We start from the raw sequence: 7,869 nt of genomic DNA, 5'->3' as shown, positions 1-7,869 counted from the left end.
TACAGCAGTCTAGTGCCCGCCATAGCAGACGCCCTACTTTCCTGAACGACCGCGGCTGCGAGAGGCCTACCGCTATAGGGGTCACGCAGCAGCAGCCATCTTTTTGCTGTAGCGATACCACTGAGCCAGAATGCTCGCTAATTTCACAGTTTTTGAAATCTACCACCCAACATTTCATCCGAGGCCTCACAAACACAAACAAAACATGCACACAGACATAAAAACATCATACGAACTCACCCGTGGCCTCAGAATTCCCAACGAAGTTCTAAATTCCTACGTCACCCCCAATGGATTAAACACAAACAAACAATAATCACAACACGTGCCAATTTTTCAATTCTTAGACTTCTATGATAGAGTTTCTATTATCTCGTTCTACCATTAGGAAAGTTCTATTTGGTGGGGTGATCCTGGATTTTCTATAACGACGGGGAGGGTCGTTACACTCGCCATTGTTGGGGACCGATTATCCGGTGAAAAGCCAGACTTTTCGCCCAAAAATGGTCAGAAAAAAGCAGAAATTGAGTGCTTTGGAGGGAAATATTTTGTTTTTTTGTTTCTATTCTAGGTAATAAAAATGTTGGGGCTGAGGGGGCCAAAGTGTAGTTTTTAAAACTTTGGGGCTGAGATTTGACACAGCAATTCTCTGACGTGCTGACGTCATAAATGGTGGCCAAAGAACTAATTTCTGAACACTTATGGCCTTTTGGCCAACTCCCCCCCCCCCCCCCCCACTTATTTCCTTTGTGATTTACTTGCCTATTTTATTTATTTTTTATGATAATTTTTTAACATAATTATTGTTAATATCAAAAACATTATCATAAAATTTTAAAATAAGAGAGGCAAGTAAACCACAAAGGAAGTAAGTGTTACAAAATCAAACTTGTGGTAGGTTTATGTAATTATTATTTTTTAAGGTTTTTTTTTTTTTGGATATAATGACCTTATAGATAAAATAGTCTGACTTCAATACCCTTTTTGGTGAGAAACAAACATAAGTGACTTTAGTGAGACATTTATTATAGTTCAATGACCTTTTAAATTATTCACTTTGATTTTATGTTGACAAGTTTAATAATTACGGTTACAAATTCTTTTCAAAGTCAACCTTGTGATTTTGTACGTGTAAGCATTTAAATTTTGTTAGATATAAATTCATAAAATAATTTGGACTATATATTAATTAAAACATATTAGTGGGAATAAACATTATGGGTCTATATAATTGGATTAATTATACAATTCTAATAAATATGGATTTATTTTAAAAAATTCACCTTATTGGGCTAGCTAGTCTATTTATTTTGGCTACAAATGATGAACCCACATTGTCAAGCTCATGAAGTCATCTCATCCTAGAGCCCCAATTTAGTGTCATTGAAAAATGGCGTGGCAGATCAAGTCAAATAAAGAGCCAATAGGATTATGCCCCCCCCCCCCCTTTTAATTTAATGCACTAGGCTTTGTCACCTTGTGGATATTTTATTGATAATCAAAAAAGGAAACAAACAAAACCAAATAGTTGTCTGAAAAAAAGTAATTATAAAATAAGAAAAGCAACTAAAATGTCTCATTCGACCAATCCAGGAGTGGAAACATCGAGATGACCCTACCTTGCCGGAGAAGATGTCGTCGTCGCCGATGGTTCGAAATGTGATCCTGTAGCTGAATGTTGCATTCTGGTGGATAGATCTGAGGTTTGTTGCTTGTCCTTCTCTTATTTTTTGCCGAATATGTGCATCAAGTGTTTCTCCCAAAATTTTCGATTTCTAGTATGAATCTTCAATATTCTCTGCTTTCCTTTTGATTGTTGTTTTATATCTTCGATCTTGATCGCCAACCACTTTAATTTGAACTGTATGTATAGATTTGATGTTTATCCCCAAAATACCCTTTGTACGATACGTGCAATTTTTTTATTTTTGTGTTTTTGGGTTTCCTATGGATGTACTATTACAATTGTTGTGCTTTGTTGAGACTTGTTTTCCTTGATTGCTCTTTTCATATCTCCAAAACTCCGTATTGTGGGATATTTCCCCTATTTTTGTCCAGTAGAATGAATACCCAAGGATGCTAATATCACACAATGAACAGTCAGTATGGGAAATACCATGTCTATGAAACCTGCAAAACGAACAAACAAGTTAGAATAACAACAAATATCCATTCTGTTCTTTCAAGAATTTTGAGAAATTCGATCCTGATTTTTCTTCTCCCTTCCTCTATATACCTCTTATTCTCTATCGTATATACCATGTTTTACAATATATGATTCTTAGGCAAGGAATATTTCTCTTATCACTATTAATCGGCTTCCTTCCCCAGGTCTCCATTTCCATGAAATTATTAGCAATGTAATTTCCTCTATCTAGAGCCAAATTAGCTAGAAAATTAGCAAGTTTATTACCCTCCCTGAATATATAAGCAATCACTAAGTTTCTACCTTCCATGATCCTCCATATTTCCTCCAATATGTTAATAATTTGCCAAGGACAATTCGACCTCTTCTCTATTACATTCTTCAGCGGCAGAGAATCAGTCTCCACAATAATTTGTGGCAGATGTATCCTATTCATATACTTCAGAGCCTGGAAAATAGCTTCAGCCTAAGCTTAAGTGTTGGAATACACGCCATCTTTCATCACCTGGACCTGAGCATAGATTAGGTTTCCATCTGAGTTCCTCATACCATCGCTCTGTGAACTTCTACCTGGATTTCCTCTAGATGTCCCATCAATGTGACACTTTACCCATCACGTGTATGGAGATTTCCATTGTACTTGTAGCATCTTCAGTTTAAAGAAGTAAGCATGAAAAGCCTTGATTAGATCCAACCAACTATAAGGATCATACTTAAAGTTTTTCCTTCTAGTTTTCATGAACGATGATAAGGTATGCATGATCTGGTGTTTCGGCTTAGTGAGAGATACCTCCCCTTCATATAGCAACTTATTTATTCTCTTCCACAATTCCCACACTATAATTGCTGGTATAATTTGATTCTGGTATAATTTGTATATTTTTCTGGTATGTGTTAACTCACTCTTGCTTCGCACCTTATGGATATCACCTGTGATAAATGCATACAGTTATAATAAAACCAGCAGGATAAAAAAGTATCTCCAAATTGCTTGTGCCACATTAGACTTTAAGAACACATGTGATATAGCCTCCTCTTGGGATATCTCACAGCAATTACATCTGGAAGCAAATTGAAAACCCCACTTTTTCAAAGTATCATCTAGTGGCAGTTTGGATTTCCATAGTTTCCATATTAAGAAACTAATTTTTATAGGTAACCCCTTGATCCACATGTATTCATATAGTTTGCTAGGCTCTCTTCGTTGTCTCATCACTTGTAATGCTAAACTTACTGAGAAGTACCTCTAGTATCCTTTTTCCAGTATGCTCTGTCTACAATTTCTCATCCAGTAGGTGGTTTAACATCCCCTTATCTGCTTTTCCTTTTGTACCTACCCATTTGGTCGTTATTGCATCTCTGACACTTTTGACCCTTTCTCGAGCTTGATTAGCTCACTTTTGATCAGAGGGGACCATTGACACACTTCCTGAGGTGTCAAGATTTGATTCGAGTGAATTTTTGTAAAAATTGGGCTTAAAGCGAAAAATAATTGACTCAAAGTTGACTTTTGGATAAACAGATCTTTTCAGAAATCCGTCGATTTCGAGAGGTCTTGATGATCATTTAGAACTTGTGTGCATGTTTAGTTCATTTCCCAATTCACTTGGGTTCATTTTAAGACTTGGGTTGGAAAGTTAGTTTTGAGATATCGGGGGTTGACTCGGTCAACAAGACCTCTGATGAGAATTCTGAGGCTACGAGTGCGTTCATAGCACATTTTTATTTTTATGTGCATATTTAGTTTATGTACGGGAAGTTCTGGGGGTCGATTTCATGTTTGGAAAACACCAGAAATTTCTGGTGTCTGGTGACCGCCAAAGCGGTGGCTGAATCGCCGAAGGATTCACGAAAATGATGGCGGAACTAGTAAAGCGGTGGCCGAACTGCCAAAGCAGTAGAGCAACAATGATTCGCGAAAATGATGGTCGAACTGCCCAAGCGATGCGGGAAAACGGTGGCCGAACCGCGGAAGTAGCCGACGGACCAGATTTTTTATTTAAATGCCTTATGAAACCCTTCTTGCTCCCAGTCCAAAAATTACATTTCCATAGCATCTTGGAGGCAATTTGAGGAGGGTTTGGTCAGATTTCTCATCAGGGTAAGTTCCCTAATCTTGATTTCTTTCTTTTACCTTCCCTAGTAAGAATCCAAGTAGAAAATCCACGGAACTTGAAGAATGAAAGTGGGTTTAATGAGTATTCCTTCTAGGGTTCTAAATCTCAATTTGTTGGTTGGGTTAGCTCTATTAAGCATAGATTTGATGACTATTATTTATTATGGCATGATTTCTTCCTAATTAGAGTCTAATTTGTGAATCTAAGAGTTAGGGTTTATACCCAAAATTGGGGGTTTTGCTTGAATTTTGAAATTAGTGAATACTTGAGTTAATTTAGCAATTAGTTGATGGGTTTTGATCACCTAGTGTTTAATTTAATATTTTAACCCCCCCCCCCCCCCCCCCCCCCCCCCGAGTTTTCTGTTTGGCCCTTGTGAGCCCTATCTCTCCAAACTCTAGGGTTAATTTTGACCTAGTTTGAATGATAGCAATATTAGTATCATTTTTCATGATTTCTAATCTATATTTCGATTATGCCTAGACTATTTTGGTTCTGAGGCTCAGCGGAAAGGCAAGGAAAAATAATGAGTTATTGGTTTGTGTTGTTCGTCTATCTAGGTAGGTTATGGCTTACCCTTGGTGAGACTTCGTATAGCGAAGCATATATTTAGATTATATTGTTGGAGAGAGCATGTAAACCTTCGGGTGTGATGTTGCGTTGGATATTGTCTTAGGTTATCCCTTGTTGCGTAATTAGGGCTAGCCACCCCATTGTGTTGTGACTTGATTGTTCTATTGTGTTGGCTTGATTCCACGTGTTGTTAGTAGCTATTGGAATATGTTGTCCATTTTGATTGTGATATTGTAGTATCTTACGGCTTGATGTCGATATGAGGATAGAGTTCTAAATGACTTATGTAGTCTTCACTGATATGTTGGTACATCCATGTTGGTACTTGTGACACATATATTATTGGCGTACCCACGTTGGGACTTGTGACTTTGATATGTTGTTGGTGTACCCATGTTGGTACTTGTGACTTTGACATGTTATTGGCGTACCCATGTTGCTGCTTGTGAGATTGATTATATTGTTGGCATACCCATGTTGGTACTTGTGATATTGATCAGATTATTGATGTTGACACATGCATTGCACGCATTCTTATCCATTCATGATACACTGTTGATACCTTAATGATACTTGATGAAACACTATGATGAGCTGATTGTTGTCCCGGAATCGTGGATTGTGTGAAAGAGAGATAAGAGTCCGTGATCTGAGGTCATGTACCGGAGTGGGATGAGTGTGATAAACGATCTTGTTGCTGTCATCTGCATACTTAAATCATACATTGAGCACTCATCTTGCATATATATATATATATATATATATATATATATATATATATATATATATATATATATATATAAGGCACATTTTATAGGGCGGTGATGATGTGACCTATATTGTTTTGAAATACATGGGAGGTTTTATACAAATTGCGCGACCATTCTATGTTGTGTGATACGGGATGGTTGGCAGGCGTTAACGGTGGAAAGGTCATCTCTATTCTGTGTGATATGGAGCGACATAGTATATGGACTCTGCGGGTCCCCTAGGGTGGTGCCGGTGAGACCCCCCGTGGGCAAAGATACGGGGTCTCGTCTGTCTGTTAAGTAAAGATCCGGGACGAGTGGCACTTAGACTTCGTGAGTCACCTTGGGTTATGCTACCGAGACGTCAATATTTCCGTCTGGAGTACATATGTACACAACATTTGCATGGCATTGCATTGCATCCATACATTATTGCATTACATTGCATCACGGCTTACATTGATACGATTTTCTTTTGTACTTGTGATGTTGGATTTAGATTTGATATATTGAGGCTTGACACATTTGGGATTAGATGCTCTACTTAGGCAATGACATGTACTTGGCTTCGATTGTGTTTAACTTATATTTGTTGATTTATCTGCCTATCATGCTTTATTGTCTAAATTATGTTAGCTATGCTTAGTCGGCCGATGATACCTAACAGTACTATGGTTTTGTACTGATATACGCTTGTTTCATTCTTTTATGGATGCATAGTATTAGATAGGTTCCACTCTTTCCTCTCGTGGATGATTGGCGAGGCTGCTGTAAAGTCATTCCAGGGTGAGCACGATGTTGGCCGCTGCTCGGATGTTCTTTCCTTTACTTACTTGTCTTGCTCTTATTTCGAGACAGTTGTATTATGAGACATTATCATCTTTCAGTCTTATAGTATGTAGTTAGTGCTCTTATAAGACCAGACCAGATCTATGGGGTTGTATTAGTATTTTTGCACTTTATCTTATGTGGATGGTTTGAGACTTATTCTGTAGTTATTTCTTCCGCCTTTACTTAAATCGGTTATTTTGGGATAAGGGTTCGCCTATCATGGTGGGAATGATAGGTGCCCGCACAGCCTAGTAAAATGATTCGTGACATCTTACATCTTTCTCCCTCCTGCACTTCTTTAACCAAAACTATAGTAAAATCACAAACATAATTAGTAGGAAAATTATGAACTAATAAGGCTCCTCTCCAGTTCAGTTATCTAACCAGAATAGGAATTTCCTTATTTTAATTGCCACTAAATATCCTAATTTATAACATCCCTACACTGTAGATTTTTTTTTCCATACATATGTTCCTCCTTTCCATGGTGTTAGGATAACATTATACTTCTACAAATATTTATTACTCATGTAAGTTCTCCACAAAGATTTCTTTTTTTCTGAAATTCCATCATAGCTTAGAAAAAAAAGCTATGGACATATCCTGCAAGCACCTAAACCCAATTCCACCCTCCACCTTAGGATGACACAATTCTGTACAGGGAACACATTATTTGCTTGAGATCCCATAGAATTAGTCCAAAAAGACTTAGCAAACATTCTATGTGCCTGTACAAAAACTTAGAAGGAGGGTCACATGCTGATAGCAAGTGTATAGGCATACTCTAAAGAACATGATTGATAAGAGTACTTCTTCCCCAATTGACAACAGTTTGCCAGTCTAAGAGCTTAACCTATTTTGAATGTTCTGAGTTATCTCTTTAAAATGATCAGTGTCACGCCTCAAACCATGGCCTGGGCATAACACAACACTTGGTGCCTTGCTACATATGACCGAGCAAACCACATGGCTTGCTGAATCAACATGGGCATGAAATGATGCGGAATACACTTTAAAACATAGATAGTTTGGATAAAACACGTGACACCATGGTAATACTGAAAATATTGTTTATATCATAAGGCAGAAATAATTTGAAAATACTTCAAGTACTAAGCCAATGCTGGCTATACGACTCTGAACATCTGACATGACATGTTAGACTAGACTGTGTAACCACTGGACATGAATCTGAACTGCTAAACTATTTACCGAGACAAAGCCCCTAGTATACCTTAATTGCATAGCAAAGTAAAGATAACACCCCGTATAGGCTAGGGCTCACCAATAGCTAATACGAGGAAGTCCTAACGAGATGATCCATTGTCCTGTAAATCTGCATCATGAAATGCAGGCCCCCAACAACAAAAGGGGATGTTAGTACACTCGTATTCTATTAGTATGTAGAGCAACTGAATGAAATAAGCATGACACATGAAATAACATAACTGGA

General features: G+C 37.7%; 1 long non-coding RNA gene across 1 annotated transcript; it reads left to right on the top strand.

Moving 5' to 3' along the window:
- Window positions 1–1,515: 1,515 nt before the first annotated feature.
- On the top strand, window positions 1,516–6,572 carry LOC132610568 (uncharacterized). The gene is made up of 2 exons (XR_009571173.1): window positions 1,516–1,703; window positions 6,306–6,572. It is a non-coding gene; the product is annotated as an uncharacterized LOC132610568 (long non-coding RNA).
- Window positions 6,573–7,869: the final 1,297 nt, after the last annotated feature.

This window comes from Lycium barbarum, chromosome 9, assembly GCF_019175385.1.
Source record: "Lycium barbarum isolate Lr01 chromosome 9, ASM1917538v2, whole genome shotgun sequence".
In the NCBI taxonomy this organism is placed as follows: domain Eukaryota; kingdom Viridiplantae; phylum Streptophyta; class Magnoliopsida; order Solanales; family Solanaceae; genus Lycium; species Lycium barbarum.
The sequence above is the reverse complement of the archived record's forward strand: the minus strand, read 5'-3'. Positions and strand labels throughout refer to the sequence as shown.